The sequence below is a fragment of the Balaenoptera acutorostrata genome, chromosome 3 (genome assembly GCF_949987535.1).
Source record: "Balaenoptera acutorostrata chromosome 3, mBalAcu1.1, whole genome shotgun sequence".
NCBI classification, from domain to species: domain Eukaryota; kingdom Metazoa; phylum Chordata; class Mammalia; order Artiodactyla; family Balaenopteridae; genus Balaenoptera; species Balaenoptera acutorostrata.
The window spans coordinates 148,645,844-148,662,798 of NC_080066.1; the positions used below are offsets into that span (position 1 = coordinate 148,645,844).

A 16,955-nucleotide genomic window follows, 5' to 3' on the forward strand; every position below is an offset into this window, starting at 1 on the left:
CCGAAGAGCTCTATATTAATTATAAAATACGAAATGTAAGATTCTTTACCACTTGGTAAGTCCCCCACCACGCCAGTCCTCTAAAACCCTTGCCAGAGTGACCTTCCTAAATGAATTTGGGGTTGTAACTTCCCTGTTTATAATCCTTGTAAGCTTCACGTGGTCTTCAGGATACAGTTTAAACTTAGTCCAGCCCCTGCCTCTAGCATCTGCCGGAGCGCTGGGTTCCACTGCTCTGAGCCACTTGTACTTGGTGTCTCCGTTTCCTTTGCCAGTAGACACGTCCTTTAGCAATCTGCTTAGCCTCCCCTCCTGTGGGTAATCTTTCCTCATTCCTCCAGTCGGGCGTGGAACACTAAGCGTCACCCTGATCCAGCCTCATCCATTCACTGCAGAAGTATTTGTTGTGCACGTGCTGTGACGTGGCACGGGCAGGTGTCATCCTTGGTGATCCATTGGTTCTTGCCTGGAGGGGATGATGACTGCCTGGTAGGGTTACCTGCTGTGGCTGCACGTACAAGGGCAGCACCAAGGACCCATTGCTAACTGGCTGGTGGCCCTGGGCATATCCTTTAACTCATTGGACCTTGGTTTTGGCATCTGTCAAAAGAGGAGGTGAAGCCTGATGACCTCCAAGGTCCTCGACGCTCAGATCTTATTAATAATTACGATGGCAGCAGCCACTGGTGTTTACTGAGGACTTGCTAAGTGCCAGGCACTGTGTTGAGCACTTTGATCCTACTCCTTACATCAGCCCTGTGAAGATGATGGCATGGTTACTGTCTCCATTTTACAGATGAGAAAAACTGAGGCTAAGAGAGTAATTTGGCCACAAGGTCATAATAAAGGAAATAGATTTGAATTCTGGCATTCTGACTCTACCATTCTTAGCCACAAAACTGTTTACACATTTACACATGGTTTTGTGTACTGTTTTGGGTCAGTCACAGACTCCACCCCTAGAGCTCTCCACGAACCATCCCTGTTCTACAGCCATAAAGGCTCAAGTTGGAATCTGGGTAAAAGCTGGGGACAGAGGACTGCTACAGTCCCAACTATTTGGGGGTAGTGGATAAAGACCCGGTGGCTAGCTCTGTTCTTGAACCCCTGGCTCATTCTCATTGAAGACCCTCATAGCTGCTTTTCCTTTGGACTGAGACAATTCATATTGCTGTTTGTAGTAACTCTCTTCAGAAGGGGTGCATAGGCTTGAGTCAAGGCTTCATACATGGATTAAAGTCAGGTCTGGGTGTTATCCCTCAGGGGCATCCTTTATTAGGGTTGTAGATGGCAGGCTCCTTTATCTATTTACATAAAGCCTTGTTGGAGAAGGAGGTGTATATGGAATTTAAAAAGGAAGTGTTACCTTATTATTTGGAATACCTGTTATAAACTAGGATAAATGAAGTCACGTGGGTTAACTAAAATATAATAGGCCTATATCATAATGTATCATCAACCCTCTTCTTCCCTGAAGGCAAGTAGAAAAAAATCCTGAAAAGTCTTAATCCCTGATTTTATTATTATTATTTTTAAGATACTGGTTCCTATTCTTCTTACGTCTTTGTCTGAGCTAGAGTGGATGGTGGGGCTAATTAAGAGTTACAACCCGTTCTCCGCTCAATCATTGTCAAGCGTAGCCAACAAATCTGGGCTCTGGGGTCACAGGTGTGTTGGGTGAGCCTTGATTAATTAGTCCATTTTTGAGATTCGTGGGTGTCGAGTCAGAGCCAGGTCCTCAGGGGGCTCATCCAGCCAAGCCCGGGGCCCTTGGCTCCCGCCGCTGCATTCCTTCTCTAGGCGGTGTATTTCTCCCTTTAAGACATGTGTTCTCTATTTTTTTTTTTTTTCTTTTCTTTTTTCTTTTCGGTTAGTTGAACTTGCTCTGAGTCCAGTGGCAAAGGCAAAGCCAGACTCTGGTGTAGCAGCTCTGAGTCAACAGCCATCTCTCTCCTCCTCTTTGCTCGAGCCTCCAAGGCAGGCAGCAGGGCAGAGCCACGGCAGTTTCTGAAAGCTCTGCCGAGCCTGACAGATCTCCAGGTGAGCCGGCGCTTGTCTCCTTGTCCTGTCGCAAGGATCTGGCGCCCGGATGCTGACGCCCTTGGCAGCTTGCTTTGGGCCTTGGCATTTCCCCAGGGAGGAGTCGGAAAGCCGCTTACGTGCTTGTCTCTTCTCCTGGCAGTGGGGATTCAGTTGCTAGAATTCTTTCAACTTTGTATGTGATTATGGCTTCCTTACTGTAAAGTGCCTGTTGTAAGTAACTTATGGCTAAAGTTTTCACTTACGTCCTTGTTTTTGGTTTCTTTTTTATAGGTGAATCTACCCAGGGCTGACTTCAGTGTTCTTACTTCCGGCTTTAAAATTTTTTCTTTTTAAAGTAACTTGGACGGATGAAAGATGTGCCATGGCGGGATAGCACCAAAGAGCACCGCACTGCCGGCCGCGGCCTCCGCGGGGCATGGAGTGTTCCTTCTGCTGCTGACTCTTGGCACCCTCCTTGGAGACGGCCTCGCCTCGGGTGAGCCCCAGCCTGCCTCCTGTGTGTGGGAGGGAGAAGACTCAGCACCACCGTTTCTCCCGAAGGCTGGGAGAAGGGATTCTCTGTGGCGCCGTTAGCCGGGGGGCGAGGGTGAGGGCTTCTGTTCTCTTGATGCAGCGGGGAGCCAGTGGAGGGCGTGGGACTGGTGGCTGAGGTGCCTAGCGAGCCAGCGGGGGCGGGGGTGGGTGTAGGAGCCTGCCGGGGATGACGGGACCGCGCCCCTCCGCCGGCTGTAGTCACGGGTGGGACGGAGGTGCAGGATTCAGGGTGCGACGTGCAGGTAAGGGCGCCGGCTTTGGAATCCACTGCCTGTTTTCAGAGCCCAGTCCTGCTGCTTGCGGGCTCTGTGACCGAGAGCGAGTCTCCACTTCTGTAAGCCTCAGTTCCCTCACCTGTGCCAGATGGCAGAGTTGAGTAATTGTGACATAGACCATGTGGCCCCCAAAGCCTAAAATATGTACGCTTTAAAATGCTTGACCCTTTATAGCAGAGGTTTGCCACCTTACCCCCAGCCCAGAACGGACGGTGCTCAGTAAGAATGCCTATGAATGGAGTGGCTGTCAGAGTAGGAAGGAAGGAAGGACTGACTGGGCAGAGCTAGGATGGCCCTCAGAGGCTATGCACTGGCCCAGGGCCTTAGGGCCAGCTCATGGCAGTGCCTGGACCAGAACCTCGCCTAGTGCCTGGTGCACTACCACCACCATCCTCTTCCAGGGCTCTGCTGGGGAAGCGGTCCTGGAATGTTACGTGGCAATATGAGGGCAGAGCATCTGCCTTCGGTGTCTGATGCCTTCAGCCTCTTTAGCTCCATTAAGCCATCGCCTGTACTGCCACTCTCTCTTTTATGGGCTTCCCCCCTTCCTCCTCCCATTCCCCACCCCATTTTCCAGCTACCCACACCTTCCCAACTTTCCATTCCAGGTCTGAAATCAATTATCAGGGATCGATGCTTCCAGACTGGCTGAATAAAGGGATTATTATTCTCCAGTATGGAAAAATATATCTGTAGTGTGGGCTCAGACCAGGATGGGAAAGTTGGCTCTGTTGTTTTCTTTCCCTCCCCCATCTGCAAAGAATCCTTCCTCCCCTGCCACGCCACTCCCTCTGCCCAATCTTTTTTACTCTCCATAAAACAAACGTACTGGCACAGAGCAGGGTGCAGGCAGGGGAAGGGGTTTCATCATTTCTTCGATCCAGTGCACCAAGTTACGATGTTTTTCCCTCTCTCTGGAGTGGCTTCTGAGGGAAGGAGGTGCCCACACCTTGGCCTGAGACCCAGAGCACACCTGTACGGCTGTGCCTGCCCTGAGCAGCGTGCCAAGCAAGCTTGCCAAGAAACCAAGGCCCTCAGATACTCTGAAGTCGAGGAAAGGCAATTCAGGTCAGGCAAGGTCTCCTCTTCCTTTTCCTGCATTTCTTACCTGCTCCTGTAGCTTCCCCTGAATACCCATTCCAGAGGCCTTTTTAAATGAGGCGCTTGTTACCCAGTGAGCTCTAGTAGATATGCTCGTGTGTCCCGGCACATTCGCGACGGTGAGAATCCCACGGGACAGAGGTCAGTGCGCACCCTCGGTGGGGCGTTGGCCTGCACAGTCTCTGGTCATAAGTCCCACAGGCACCTCTAGTCTTGGCCATAATTGCTCAGGTTTAGAAAAAAGAATCATGTATGAAGAGGCACTTGAGAGTTCTGGGGTAAAGTTCTGGGAAAAGTTACATATGTCATGTTCAAAGTTCAGTTTTCCATCCTGGTTCCTCTTATCTGCAGCTGGAGATTTGGAGTTATAACAGAGAAGCGGTTACGGAGACATCGGGTTCAGCTTGCCCCATGGTCATGCCTGTAGCAGAGATGAAGAGAGTTATTGATAAAGTTCCCTTTTTCAAGGTGGCAAAAGGAAGCATATCTTATTCTTCACACCTGGTCACAGCTTGCAGGGGAAGACCAGATTTAAAAATAAGATCTGTGCTCATGCTACCCAACTTGCTTTTCTTGGGCTAGAGAGGAATTAGGATCCCAACTGTGTAGCAGCCTCTCCCAGATGTCTTTACCTGTGACCTTAAGAAAGTTGCTGTGTGTGTGACCTTAGGTAAATCACTTGACCTCTTTGTGTGCCCTGTAAAACAGAAATAAGATACTTAAGGATGTTAGGTTGGTGTTGTGTAATAAAAATGATTGGAAGGCACTTGACATATAAAAATGCTCAGCGTAATTCCTAAATAACAACAGCAGCAGAGACGGTATTTGACCTCCTGTTGAGTCATGTTGGGCAAGAGACTTCCTGTGGATGACGTCCTCTGCAGTCTTTAAAAAACGAAACTGGAGATGCAGAGTCACTTTTTGGGTTGGGGATGAAGGGTTTGGGAGGAGGTGTCAAACTGGACCAGTTGAGGAAGGATTGATTACTTCCGGAATCCCTTTTGCCTTCCATGTTTGCATAGTTTGATGGTCTCAACCTAGCTCATGTAAAAAGCTTTTAATTTCCATTCTCTCCCTGTTCTGAGCATATTTATTGAAAAAAACCTTAGTATTTTACTTGTTTCTGATTTTTTTTTCCCTTTAAGATGTTGCCACAACACTTAGCGGCCTTGTTAAACGTCACACAAGCACCTAAAGCAGGGAAGGCAGCCATCTGCATTTCCGTGTGGCAGAGGGAGAAAGCCAGGCAGTTAGTGTTCACTGAAGATGGAAAATGTGGAGAGCTAGGCTCTCAGGGGATGATGTGACTTTGGCCGTTAAGCACTGCTGTGGCAGAGAGATGTTGGCAGGTGGCCTGGCTCACCTCACGGTCTCTGAAGGGACCTGGAGTCAGAGGTAACATACACTGAACTGGGAAGAGAGAACAGGCAGGGAAACGATGCGTGTGGAACATCACCTGTGTGTCGGGCTCTGTCGTCACATGTAAAGTTCTCAGAGTGCCTGTGAGCTAGGTGGTCATGTAACTGTTTGACAAGTGAGAAAACGAGGCAGAGGGAAGTTAGGTAGCTTGGTCAGAGACACGCAGTCGTAGGTGGGGAGGCAGGCTTGGATTTGCGTGCAGTCTGTCTGACCGTGTCGCCCATGCTCTGCCGAGAACTGTACTACCTGTGCTGAGTGGCGGGCTTCTCTGAGACCTGTGTCTTGTGTTGCTCTGTTGGAGCCCTCAGATCACCCTTCAGAGGGTGATTTTGACAGAGGAAGAGAGGCACCATCTGTTTTCTTCCCTGGGTATAGGATGCAGGAGTCATCTCTGGGTTACCATGTTTACCTCTGTGGTTGTTTCTGTTCTTATCTACAGTGGCCCTTGGTGGTTTGGGTCCCAGTTTAGGCACAAGGTTTGCCAAGGCAGTTCTATTCTTGGAAAGGAACAATAGGGACCACAGCAAATTGTTTGCTAAATGAGGCTGTAGTTCCCAAAACATCCGCAGAGCATCTTCCTGTCAGCTGCAAACCCTGCTGGCGACGTGATGTAATCTCTCCATGGTGTAATTACCTGTGACTATAAAAAGACTTGGGGATTGTGGTAGGAGGCTGGATGGGTCATTACAGAGCTTGCTGAACCCTGGCGTCATGAAAAGACATTGAGAAATTACCCTCTGCAGGCTGATTGTTGTGCCATGTTTAGAACATTGCCAACACATGGTGCGACCTTTGCACTGTAACTTTCGAACAAAAGAAGCCAGGAGTCCGCCAGACTGAACACCTCAGTGGCTCTCGTCTGGGTTAAAGCCCTCATTAGGCACAGATTCCACCTACCAAACAAAGGTGCCTCACTACCCTGTCCTTAATTGCAAGCTTAGAGGTTATCCTTACCTGCCCAACTCTTTCCACAAAAGGGGGTCACAGGGTGCTTAAAAAAAGCAAAAAAAAAAAAAAAAAAAACAACTAGGGTTAGTGCTCGGAGTCTTTAATTATTCTAGGTAGGTTTTCAGATGAATTCTTTGACAACCTCTTACCCACTGGGAGATTCCTTTCTTCTGCGTCACCCCAGCAGCATGAGCCTGTGAGGATGTGAGCAGCCCTCCCATTCCAGGTGGCTGGTACTGGTGTAGCTGGCTGCCTGGACTGGGGCCAGATCAGGAGTGACCTTGGCCCGCCTCGTGTTTAGCTCTGGGGCCCGGAGGGACAGCAGTGTTTAGAGACAACTTTGCCATGGTGTGGTGTGACTGAGGGGGGTGCTGGCCGCTGGTTTCTCCCAGCCCTGTTCACCCAGCGCACCTTCAGCCAACCTGAAGCATGAACTCTGAATTCACTGGAAGATGAGGGTGAATACTGCCTCTATGCCTAGCTGCCTGTATTACCTTGGATAATCTTCCAGACATCATTGTCGATGTTCCCTAGAATAGGGAAGACACTAGATAATCTTACTTAATACACTGTTGCGAGGATTAAATAAGATAGAATATATAAAGCACTTAGGACATTGACTGGCATACAAAGAAGTAATTCCTAGGTTTGAAGACCAGATTCTAGCACCAGCTGATACCAGTCTACACTTCTGACACCATAGCTGATTAGCTCGGGTTGGAAGGAGTTCCTTGTTTCTTCCGTGTGTCTTGGATTCTCTTGGATTCAATTCGGTGCATCCTGAGCAGAGTTAGACACGTACTGCATGAGTTCTTCATAGTTCACAAGTTCCTAATTCTCAAATGCCACATGTTGGCATCTCATGCATGAAGCCAAGCAGAAAAGAGGGGCCGTGGCCCTTGGCGATATTTGTGCTGAGGGGTCAGCTAGGTCATCTCACAGTCAGCCCTTCCCTTCAGTGAGGCTGTCTTGTTGGCATCTCAGAGCTGGGATTCCTCAAAGCTGCTATTTGTTAGGAACTTTCAGAGTTTTTTTGAAACCTTAAAAATTTGAGAATGCCAAGGGTCTGTTCTTTTAATGAGGTATTTCATTTCATCAGCACAGTGATATATGATTGAAGGATTACATTTTAAAGAATTCCTAAACACATCCGTGAGAATACAACATTAGAATTAAAAAATAGGAGCTCTCTTCTCGTCTGTCCATTTTGGTAGTCCTTTTGCCTCCTCCTACTTAGCTATATTTGACAGCATTTCTTCTTGTAAGAAGCTTTTTCCTACCTAGATTCACTTGCTTCCCCAGAGACAAGGTTTTTCCCTTGTTTAACTTTTTTAACTTGTTAGCTTTGCCAGTAGCCAAATCTTTTAAAAGTACAACTGTTTAATCATTCAAAATTCTGGGAAGTAGTGCAGGGAACACAAACAGATTCTCATCAAGGTTTATTCTTTGCAAAACGTTTTTTCTTTTCAAACTCACAAAAGTATTTTAGGTGTTTCGACCAAGGAGGGGAAAAATGTGTTTCAGGAAGTTATGGCCAAGTACTCCCGCAGGATTATAAAATAACTCTGCTCTAGCCTTTGTTATTCTGAGTAACTAGTGACACTTTATGAAATACAATGGGCCTGATGATCAGTTCTTCACGTGCAGTGGACACATGTCTCCCTGGGAGAGGGCGGGACCTGTGTGTTTATTGTCACTGGCTGGAGTTCTGACAGCTCAGCCTTGTTGACTCTGGCAATGGTGGGAGGCACGAGAGAATGTCGCTGGGATTGTCACACACCAGACAAGGACTGAGTGGGCGTGGGGAGCCACCTGTCAGTATTTGCCGAGCACTGATCACAGCAAGGTGCGGGGGCCGACAGGAGAGAAGCCTTGGATGTTTCTGCTTCCCGGTTGGTCTCATTACTTTCGAGGCCAGATTGCAGAGGACCCAGTGGTGTCTGGAGTCAGTGCAGCCCCACTCGGGCTCCTGAAAACCATGCACGGTTGCCCCGAATTGCTAATTAATGGTCCATGAAGTTAGGTGGTGACATCAGTAGGTTGTGTGGCCCTCTGCTTTATACCTGTCACACAGTAGACCCCTTCAGTCTCTGATCTTTGAGTCTTCTGTACACGAGCCACTTGATCTTAGTTCGTGTTCTTTGTTCTTGGTTTTGTAAGTGTTTGCATGTAAGCTCATTGAAGGCAGAGACAGAGTCCTTTGTGCTTTGTTGTAACCAGGCCAGTGATCACCCCAGAGGGGGTCACTCCTGGCAGGATTGTGCAGGATCATGGCCCGTCCTGTGCGTGAGGATAAGCAGGACGAGTCCACGGCCCTGTGAGCAGCAGCAGCCTGATCTGCGGTTCCCCGTGAGGTTCTGTCCACAGCCTTCTTGGGAGTGGAGAAGGATGTGAAAGTGTCTTCATGCCTCAGGGGATGCAGGTGGTGGGGCTCCTCTGAGAGGAAGGGAGTGGGACTGGGCAGGCTGCCCAGAAGAGTTCATCACAGAGTGCGCTAACTTTCAGCCCGAGTGAGGATCTTTGAACCCAGCGTGGGTCCCTTTAGGTGACGAAGAGGGAGGAAAGGAAGGCTTTCATTACCTATGGGGAGTGAAGTCATGTGGTAGAATGCATGGAAGAACCGTGCTGGCTCTAAAAATATACTGACATTGGAGGGGGGAAAGGCAGCTTGCATGGGTTTGGCTTCCCTTCCCCACCCACAGCTCCCTCTACCTCTGTCCCTAAAGTCAAGGCTAAGGGGACTCCTTATTCCCCTTTCCTGAACATTAGCACAGTCAAGCCTATCCTCACACTGTTCTTTCAGTGGCTAGATTCCTGTGGCTGGAATCCCAGCCTCCCCTCCCTCCTGTACTTCACTTCATCCTTTAAGATCAAATTCATAGTTAACCTCCTCTGAGACACCGACCCATCCCCTTACCACTAGAAGTAATAGGGTCTGCAGGAAGGAGAGTGGGCTATGTGTGTATTTGCTGAATGGAATTCGCAGGAGCTCTTTGGTCTCAGTCCTTTCTCTTGGGAGGATGTCAGAGAGTTTTTCCTATGAACAGGATTCCAACTCCTAGAATCTTAACTGTCTTTGATTATTTGAAGGGATTGGACAGCTCGTTAAGACTTCAGCTTTGGGGAACCTGAACTCTTAGTTCTGCAGATCATGACACACAAACCCTGTATGGACTTGTTCCAAACCCTAATGACCAGGGTTGCCAGGGTTGCTCTGGGACAGATTGGGTTTGGTGTTTTCATAAGCGGCATCAGCTCGTTTAGCAAGTGTGCGTTGATATAAGGCGGGCAGGGAGGACAGCAGGAGATGGGTAATGCCGTAAGGGGCTTCCTGGGGCCAAGTACTGGACTGGCTCTTGTTGGAAGTTACCACATCTAGTTGGTCCTCACAGTCAGCCTGTGAGAGGCGGGCGGTTGCAGCCAGGAGCAGTACTCTATACCAGCAGGGATGCGGACGGGATGGTTCAGACTCTGGTTTATCCACAGTTACTTGCTGAGCTCCTGCTGAGTGCTGCGACTGTGCCAGCTCCAGTTCTGGGAGATACTTGCTGTGATCAGGGAAGTCATTGCTGCACTGGAATACGCGTGGGCGGGGCTCCTGATTCAGATAGGGGTGGTCGTAGAAGGCCTCTCTGAAGGAGAGGAGTGTACACTGAGACCTGGAGGCAAGTAGGGGGACAAGATGGCATAATGAGGTTAAGAATGCAGTCTCTTGGGCCAAGTAGGCTGGTTTGAATCCTAACTCTGCCACTAACACGTTGTCTAATTTTGAGCAAGTTTCTCAGTGTCCCTCAGTTTTCATATGTGTGAGATTGGGATAACATACTCACCATATAGGGTTGTGGTGTTACCATCATTATGTTACTCTGTGTCACCTCAGCCAGCATGTTGGGGGCAGTCTGGAGGGAGGAGAGGGAGAGCTTCGTGTCTGCTGTGCTCACCTTGGCTCTTCCTTCCTTTGGAACTTGCAGTGTCACTTCTGTTGAAACTTTGGAAGTCCAATATACTCTGTTCTCTAAACTGGTTTTCCTCTTACCCTGCTGGATGAATGAGTCGTCTCTTCTACTTTGGTGGAGTATGTTTTGTTTTGTTTTGTTTTTTAATTTATTAATTTATTTATTTTCGGCTGCATTGGGTCTTCGTTGCTGCACGTGGGCTTTCTGTAGTTGCGGCGAGTGGGGGCTACTCCTGGATGCGGTGTGCAGGCTCTAGGCACGCAGGCTTCAGTAGTTGTGGCTCGCGGGCTCTCGAGTGCAGGCTCAGTGGTTGTGGCGCACGGGCTTAGTTGCTCTGCGGCACGTGGGATCTTCCAGGTCCAGGGCTCAAAGCCGTGTCCCCTGCATTGGCAGGCAGACTCTTAACCGCTGCGCCACCAGGGATGTCCCTGGTGGAGTATGTTTGGAAGCTGGCGTTTCAGAAAAGAAAAATGAAGTCTATCCTTAGCCTCAGAGTTCAGAGATGGGGCGGAACATCACCAGAAGCACAGTTTGGGGGAAGCTTCCAGGGGTAAGATGCTGGTGGAGGCAGGTAGGTGCCCTTCCTAGCTGGCTGTCAGAGCTGTGGAGGGGTAGGGAGTGTGGAGGAGGAACAAGCTTGGTGTGAAAGATCAAAGGGTTAAAGAAAAAAGCAAACACCAGTTAATGGATTAAAAAAAAGCAAACACCAGTTAATGTATTAAAGGTTGAATGAGTCTAAACAGGGAAATAAGGAGGGCTGACAGAGGGTGTTGATTTTGGTACAAGATGGGGATGAGAAGAATGGGCTCCTATTTGCCTGTGGGAACAGGAAGTGACTGGCTCAGTGAGGCCGCCCCTCCAGGGCGTCACTCAGGATAGGCCCTTCATCCTCTTACCTCAGCCCAGCCAACCCGTGGGAGGCAGGCGTGCCTGACAAGGATGGCTTATTGCAGCCAGTCTGATGCACTGCACAGGGTCCCCATGTAGATCTCTGCGTCAGGAATTCCATGGGGAAGTTCCTAATGCTCAGGAAGGGAGAAGAGAGGAAGAGCAGCAGCTGGCCACGGGCATGCGCATGTATCCAGGACCCCTCAGCTGGGGTCAGGCCGGCGTGACTGGAGCTGTTGCGGTGAGGACTCTCTGTGATTTGATGTGTTCAGGGTGCAGAGAACCGCTGTGCCTTCCAGCAGAGATGTGTCTCCAGTTTGGCCACGCAGCATGTGGGCATCTTAGTTCCTCCACCAGGGATCAAAACTGTGTCCACTGCAGTGGAAGCATGGAGTCTTAACCACGGGACCACCAGGGAAGTCCCAGTGTCTCGAGTTTCTTGAGAGAGGCTTTCAGCAGAGGAACCCGTTCTCCACGCTCTTGTTCTTAGCTTTGCGGTCCATCTCAGTAACAATTTGTCAGGCACTTGAGAAGCTTTGCAGTCCGTCTCAGTAACAGAAATTCTGTTACCGGTAATGGCAGACCCTGGCCCTGCAGGAATAATGAAGAGTGTGAATGATAGGATTAGGTGAGATAATACATGTAAAAGTTCTGGGTAAATAATAAAAGTCTATTCCAATGGAAAGGATTATTATAATACTCTTTTTTTTTTTTTTTTTTAAAGAGAGTATCTCTTTTCTGAATTGCTCAAAGCACTTGGTTAACACTAACCAGTTAATCCTTCATCCATCCCTGGGCAGGAGGCTGGCATTTGATAGCCCCCTTTGTGCAGGAGATCAAACTAAAGTTTCCAACAGAGCCCCAGATCCTGAGTCTGAAGCCCAAATCTATGGAGTCTAAAGCTTGGACCTCCAAATGTGAGAATGCCTCACTCCTGAGAATAGGGAAGGTGAGAGGAGAAATGGAGGGACCTTTAAAAAAGTCTTTTTTTCACAGACATGGTCATGTCAGACAAGGTTGTTGTAGTCAGGATTTTTAGAGGCCTAGAAATCTGACATCCATTTTCCTCTGGGAAGCCCCAGAGTCCCTACTAGGAATGAGGGCCTGGTATAAGCTAGAGAAGCAGAAGGCTAATTACGGCAGGTTTGGACACAGGTCCTGTTCTGTTTAGGCCGTGGTTGGCGATACCTGAGGCACCAGATTCTGCACCACGGTACCACTGCTCCCTGGCACACACCGGTGGAAACCCACTCACCACCCCGACGTGACCCAGTGTGTCAGGGCACCCACAGCAGGTGCCCGTTGTCTTCTGCAGGTCCCATGGTGAAGCCCCATGGAGGCGGGATCAGGCAACTCCCTGAGTGTCTGACCCAGGCCAGTTTTCCTGCAGAACAAGTACTGCAGCCTCCATGGGGCAGGATGGCATCTGGGCAGATCAGAGTCATGTCAACTCTCCAGTCAAGAAGAGGCCTGAGCCCTTTGGCCCAACGTTGTCCCTTCTGAAGTCTGGTCTCAGCAGTGTAGAGCTGGCGAAGGGAGGTTCCGTTTTGTTCACTTTACTAGGTCAGGCCCTTCAGGGTCCTCGAGATCTTTCTCCCCAAGTCTGTGCTTTCCAGCCTCTGGTCACAGCTTCAAGGACAGTTTGTGTACTTTCTTGTACAAGACCTTGAACCTTGGAAGCAGGGGAAGAGGATGCTGAGTTGGGAAGCTCCTCCTGCCCCCAGTGGCAGCTCCGTGGGCTCTTGGGCTTGAAGTTCAGGTCATTCAGCTGTGCCAGTTAAGTCACCTACTTGTGAGAGAAGCAACCGGCTGAAGCATGTACGTTATAAGCACCATTGGGTGTCAAATTTGAGTGTGCGTTAGAATCCCCTGGAGGGCCCAGATTGCTGGGCCCCACCTCCACCTCCAGTTTGCATCAGTATTTCTACTGAGTTCTTACAGGCTACTGCTGATGGTCTGGGGACCACACTTTGAGAATCACCGGTTTACAGTGGGGCTGAGCAAGCTCACTTAACCCTTCCAGAGCAAATTTGATTAGGTGGAGACAGAGGGCTGGAGAGGTCGTGAACCTCTGGGGAGAGAGGAAGTTCAGAAATAGGACGCTGCAGGTGGACCAGCGTAACTTGAAAACTGAGAAAAGGTTAAATGATTAAGGGAGGTGCTGGCAGGTCTCTTAACCTTCACCAGTCTGGTTCTGGTCCTTGCCGACTACCCAGCAGAGCGGGAGGGACCAGGCCTGGTGAAGCCCTGGAGGCATCACCTTGGGCATCTCCTCCCTCCACTTCTTATTCTGCCCTCTTAGGCAGCGGTGAGCTCCGAAAGTCTGCATTTTAGAAAGTCTTTCCCCGGCTTGGGATCTGTGGTATGAAGAGCAGGGCCCTGAGCCGAGGTCCCGGGCCTCAGCCCCTGTACTGCCTCTAGTGAGCAGTAACTGAAGGCCCCTCATTTTGCTCAGCGGTGAGGTAAGGGTTGGACCAACTCTCCAGGGCCCTTTGAGCTTAGATACCGGATATTCTTTAATGCCTTCTCTGACAGCTTCCTCTGCAGGGTCAGGAACTTCTGCTTGCTTGTTACTTGTTTTTTATTTTTTAATGTGGGTGAGAACTTCCATTGATACGCAGTACTGAGCCAGAATCCCATCTGGAAAGTGAAACTAGAGAAGTTTGGAAATTGGAGTAACTTTTCTTTTTAGAGAGCCTCTGGGCTCCACAGTTACGCTGCTTCCATAAAACTGTCCACAGAGGAGTGACTTAGCATCCTTGCTGGGTGCTGATCCCTTCACTCCAGATCATCACACTTGTCGACTGCAGTGTTTCCCAGGCTGTCTGATCAGTTCTCATTTCCAGGTGCTCCTGCATTCCCCACTGCCTGGCACAGTGCTCATGGTAGGCCTGTGAAAATATTCGCTGGTGGCTGGAATAGAGGGATGTATCCATGTGCCTCTTTTCCTTTCCTTTGATTTCTCCCTTCTTAACTTCGTGTAATTGTCCTTTTGCCCTTCTCCCTCTTCTTCCTCTGTGCTCATTTTAACTACTCTCTGCTCTGACAGAGCTAGCCGCTGATGTTTGTACGTTGTGTGTGTAGGGGTTGGGGTGTGCCTGGGGAGATCACAAAGGCCCTGCATACGCCATCTGTGTGAGGGGCACATGCAGAGCTCCCCAGTCTTCTTCCTCTTCCCTTCTCTCTTTTGCCCACTTTGTCTGGGGTAGCTGTGAGTTACAGAATGTTTTTGCCATCCTAGGGGAGTTTGCTGTTCTTCAGATTGAATTTGACCCCATTTACAGCCTTTATTTCCTGCTGTTTGTATTGGCAGACTAAAGGACTCCTGGCCTGGAGAAAATTAGCACGTCCTGCCTCAGAACCATTGTCTGACCCTGTCTCTCCAGCCTCTGTCTGAAGGGGCAAATGAAAGATTTCCCAGCCTTGGCTGATTGTCACTTAGCCCCTCTCTGATCCTGCGTGGGTGGCTTTCAGGCAGCTCAAGCACTGACTAGCCTGAGGTCTGCTTTGAAACGGGGAAAGACTGAGGTTGATTTAATTCACTTTAAGTGAAATCACCAGCCTTTTGATGATTCCATTAATTTCCTCCCTTTTGAATACCCTCATGTTAGCAGTAATTGGAAATCCTGACTCTGTTTCTCATTTGCCCCCACTCCCCTGCTTTAATCTGAGGCAGCTGGATACTGCACTGCTGCTTTTTCATTTACTGGAAGAGCAGTTTGAGGGTGATTTTAACGACCGGCTTTGACAGTACTTCCAGAAGCTGAGACTGTTGCTGCCCTTCAGTTGACACCCACGTGGGGGCCTCAGGCTCGCTCACCTTTGGCTCCTATAAAACTCTACTAGTTCTTGGTGTGCCGGTGGGAAGGGGTCACTGGGAGAATGCTCTCTTGTCCCAAGTTCTGTATGCAGGCTTTTCATCACTCAACATTTACAGACCTCTTGGGTGTGCCAGGCACGGTCTAGTTACTGAGTGTTTCCCTGCCCCTCCTCCCTGCCCTGGTGGAAGCACAGAGGCCTGAGTAGCTGAGGTTCCAGCAGGCAGACCGTGGGAATTGTCTCTAAGGCTTTCTCTGTGTGTTTTTATGGTAAGAATGCCTATTTCAGTGTTTTTCCTTTCTTGGCTCTAAAGAGGAATAAATAATATGAACCACCTCCTGAGATCAGAGAAATAATGGGTAGCAATAGCTGTAACAGCTTACTACTGTTGGCAATTGACAGAATGTAAAGCACTTTCTTGTATATCATGTCATACTGGTGTCTTCACAATAACTTATCACAGCCAGTAAAGGGTAAAGCTGGATTTGAACCCAGGTCCTCCCTTTGCAAATGAAATACTTTTCGTACTACATTGTGTGTGTGTGTGTGTGTGTGTGTGTGTGTTTCACACTGACTTTCCCATGCCATTGTCTTTAGCATTATTTCAACCACTGAAGTGTTAAGAAGCTATTATGTATGCGCTGGGCCCTCTGCCAGAAACTGAGGTCCTCATAGTCTAATTGGGGAGAAAGATAAGACAGAATACACCTTGAGTGGTTCAGGTACTGAGTGCTATTAGAAAGAAGAGAATTAACCCTGACGTCATCCAGGAAGGCTTCCAGAGAGCTGAGACTTAACGCTGGGCCTGGTGGGAAGGCAGGATCCAAACCAAGGGAGAGCTGGAAAGGGGAGTTTGGTATTTGGCCGCCTAGGACTCTGGGATACAGAAAAGGTGGTGAGGTTTGAGTCCTTCATCAGACTTAGAGAACTAACATCCTCTGGGGTGATGCTTTTCCAACTTTACTGTGCTTTTAAAACCAGATTCGCACACCCCATGCCCACAAGGAACCGTTCAGTCAGTCTGGAGTGCAGCCCAGCAATATGCATTCTTTAAAAGTTTTAAAATAATATCAGTCTCCCAGCCCTTGGGTTGTCTTTCCTGAACAGAAGAAAGCAAGGGTGCAGGTTTCATTTGTTCCCTTCCAGAGGCAGAAGCTATTTAACACACTGTTGCAGGTGGTGAGGGTGGCCTGCCCTCTGAGAAACACTGTACTCCAAGGAAATGCCCTCCATGTTGCAGGAAGCATTAGGGGCTGGGGATCTGGGTTTTGACACCATAGAGGGCCCACTCCTGAGGACTAAGTGTTTAGGCTAAACTAAGGAGGAATGGGAGGAGTGGTATTAAATGATGTAAGTGAAGTTGACTCTGACAGTGGCTGGGTCAGTCTGGCTGCTCTCTTGAATTGAAGGCAGGTGGTGGGGCCGTTGAGGCTGAGGACCTTCAAAACAGTGCATGCTCAGAGTTACTGCATGTGCCTCTGACTTTTTTTTTTTTTTTAAACGCTATTTATTTATTTTATTTTTGGCTGTGTTGGGTCTTTGTTTCTGTGCGAGGGCTTTCTCTAGTTGTGGCGAGCGGGGGCCACTCTTCATCGCGATGCACGGGCCTCTCACTATCGCGGCCTCTCTTGTTGCGGAGCACAGGCTCCAGACACGCAGGCTCAGTAGTTGTGGCTCACGGGCCTAGTTGCTCTGCGGCATGTGGGATCCTCCCAGACCAGGGCTCGAACCCGTGTCCCCTGCATTGGCAGGCAGATTCTCAACCACTGCGCCACCAGGGAAGCCCCCTCTGACTTTTAAGAAAAGCATTTTTACAGATGCTGTTTGCTATCTTAGCTTTCAGATGAGTTTTGGGAGTGGGAGCAGTCAGGGGTCAGTCAGTGGGTAGGTGGAGGAAACTTCTTTGGGATTGAGGGTCATATACATTGAGAGCCCTGGAAGAGGTAATCCAGTGTCTTCCATAGGAGTTGGC

The 16,955-nt window shown here is 49.3% G+C and overlaps 1 non-coding gene across 1 annotated transcript in view; it reads left to right on the forward strand.

Annotated features, from left to right (window-relative positions):
- The window catches only part of LOC103015127 (uncharacterized), a 79,685-nt gene that overhangs the window by 40,239 nt on the left and 22,491 nt on the right, over positions 1-16,955 (forward strand). The window contains exon 2 of the transcript XR_009007742.1: positions 2,314-2,518. This is a non-coding gene — a transcript (uncharacterized LOC103015127). The remainder of the gene's footprint in view (positions 1-2,313; positions 2,519-16,955) is intronic.